At 34.9% G+C, this 2,937-nt stretch overlaps 1 long non-coding RNA gene across 2 annotated transcripts; it reads right to left on the minus strand.

Annotated features, from left to right (window-relative positions):
- Positions 316–1,124, minus strand: LOC110271391. 2 transcript variants are annotated; one of them, XR_002362100.1, is made up of 3 exons: positions 909–1,124; positions 740–803; positions 316–633 (listed from the first exon to the last, which is right to left on the minus strand). It is a non-coding gene; the product is annotated as an uncharacterized LOC110271391 (long non-coding RNA). The 2 variants fall into 2 exon arrangements; XR_002362097.1 differs by having other exon boundaries at positions 740–1,118.

Raw genomic sequence — 2,937 nt, forward strand, 5'->3', positions numbered from 1 at the left:
TAAATTGAAATTGGTGGTTACTGTTAATTTTTCTTGCTGTAAATGTTGACGCTAACTCTTTTAACTCTTGGGTAAGAATAAAAGAAAGGGAGGGGTTAAGAATCGCCTTTATCCTTGTCTCGGTATATGAAAGTTGATGCTATGAATGTCACCATGTTACACAATTGATGATCCCTCCCTTCTATTAATATTTTATTGATGATTAATCATTCTGTCTTCAATTCTATTGATGATTAATTAAATTCACTTTTCATAGAGTTGGGTTTAATTTGGTAACTTGTGATCTATTTATAGTTTGAGTTTTCAGAAATACCCTTCAACATGAGACATGTATTTTTCATAGTGCTTCCACCCAATAATCAGTCATGCAGTAGATAAAAAACACTTAAAACAAAGTCAATTAGATATTATGAAAATGATTCTAGACAAGTACTTTTACCTAACTTCCAGTTCCATATAGCTTAAATGTGAGTTTGTGGTTATATTCCAGAAACGAATACATCGATCTGTAGTTCCTCCTCTAGATGCAAGGAGTCCATGAACATGAGGAGACCACGCTATTGCTTTAACAGCTGCCGTGTGCTCACAGTACTTCAGGACGGGCTGAGTTGAGTGTTGATTCCAAACAAGCAACTGCAAACATATAAAGGAAATTACTAGTGTAATAGTGCATGAAAATCAAAGGAGTAACAAAACAGAAAGGGGAGCTAGAAAGTTGATGAAGCTTGCAAGTACATACTCTATTATCATTTTCTCCAGATGCTAACTCATGGTTATTATAAAACCACTTCAGTCCACAAACCCTTGAAACCCAAAAAAAAAAGAGGGAGAACAAAACAAAATCTTCAGGAATCAAATAATAAATTAATACCAAAGTCATATATAAGTTCTAAAAATAGAAATCAAACTTATATAACAATTGAAGCCTTCTGCAAGATAAGGCATGGAGAACATGTAAGAAAGATGTGAGGGATAGGCATTGTGCCTGTACTTGGAAAACAAGGGGCTTATTCAAATCAATTATATACAAAGAAAAAGTTAGGAAGAGAATTTGTTAATTAGGTTTGACAAAAAAAGTTGACAAGTCATAAATTACAAGTTCCAAATTTTGCATATCAAAAACAGGGTGAAAAAGGAACAAAACAATTAAAAATCAATGGACTTGAAATAAGATTAATAAAAGATGATGGACACACCAGCAACACCAAAAATAGACTTGAAATTTATGGCAGAAAAAGCATTGATAGTAGTTGTTTGAATATGCACCTCAGAAGAAGAAAATGATGCTTGAGAAGTTGTTATTTTTAATTTTTTCTTACTCTCTCTCTTTGATGGTGTTGAAATGCTTAACCCAATGTCTCTGGACTTAAATTCCATCTCTTCTTTAGGTTCAACATCTGGTGCGAAATTTAAAATTCACAAACTAACCGGCAAGTGCAACTGTAAACCCTGTTAAATTAGTAGATAATTAGTCAATAAATTAATTTTTAATAAAGAAGATTGGAAATGCGAATATTATATTAAATTAGGATAGAGCTCTGACGCAAGGATTTATACTGGTTCGGATTTCTACAAAATAATTCTGTTGTTAGTATAGTCCAAACCAACAAACAATTCTCGCAATTAAATTAAAATATGGGTTTTATATCATGAATAATGAACCCCAATAAAAATTTACCGAAGTATTTTGACTCCGGGTCGTCTCCCTAGGATACAATGAAGTGCTCAATTATTGGCTATAAAGGGGTAAGGGGGTTTTTGGTTCATAAGAGGGCAAGAAAAGTAGATTAAACGAGTAAGTAAAGAAAACAAGATAAAGAACTCTTGGCTAAGACTTGGATAATTGAGATCACTGATGAGCGGATAATTTATATGCTTTTTGGCATTGTTTTTAGTATGTTTTTAGTATATTTTAATTAGTTTTTATTATATTTTTATTAGTTTTTAAATAAAAATCACATTTCTGGACTTCACTATGAGTTTGTGTATTTTTCTGTGATTTCAGGTATTTTCTGGCTGAAATTGAGGGACCTGAGCAAAAATCTGATTCAGAGGCTGAAAAAGGACTGCAGATGCTGTTGGATTCTAACCTCCCTGCACTCGAAGTAGATTTTCTGGAGCTACAGAAGCCCAATTGGCGCGCTCTCAATTGAGTTGGAAATTAGACATCCTGGGCTTTCCAGCAATATATAATAGTCTATACTTTGCCCAAGATTTGATGGCCCAAACTGGCGTTCAAAGTCAGAATAGAAATTCTGGCGTCAAAACGCCAGAACTGGCATAAAAGCTGGAGTTAAACGCCCAAACTGGCACAAAAGCTGGCGTTTAACTCCAAGAAAAGTCTCTACATGTGAAAGCTTCAATGCTCAGCCCAAGCACACACCAAGTGAGCCTGGAAGAAGATTTCTGCATTAATTACTTATTTCTGTAACCCTAGGCTACTAGTTTTTTACAAATAGGACCTTTTACTATTGTATTTTACACACTTGATCAGACTTTTCATCTTGGAACTTGTATGTTCACGCTTTGGGAGGCTGGCCATTCGGCCATGCCTAGACCTTTTGTTCTTATGTATTTTCAACGGTAGAGTTTCTACACACCATAGATTAAGGTGTGGAGCTCTGTTGTTCCTCATGAATTAATGCAAAGTACTATTGTTTTTCTATTCAATTCACGCCTACTTCTTCTCTAAGATATACACTCGTTCTTTAACCTTATGAATGTGATGATCTGTGACACTCATCATCATTCTCACCTATGAACACGTGCCTGACAACCACCTCTGTTCTACTTGCAATAGCTTGAATGTGTATCTCTTAGGTTTCTAATCTAAGATTAGAACCTTCGTGGTATAGGCTAGAATTATTGGCAGCCATTCCTGAGGTTCGGAAAGTCTAAACCTTGTCTGTGGTATTCCGAGTAGGATCTGGGAAGGGA

Source organism: Arachis ipaensis, chromosome B01 (assembly GCF_000816755.2).
Source record: "Arachis ipaensis cultivar K30076 chromosome B01, Araip1.1, whole genome shotgun sequence".
Taxonomy (NCBI): domain Eukaryota; kingdom Viridiplantae; phylum Streptophyta; class Magnoliopsida; order Fabales; family Fabaceae; genus Arachis; species Arachis ipaensis.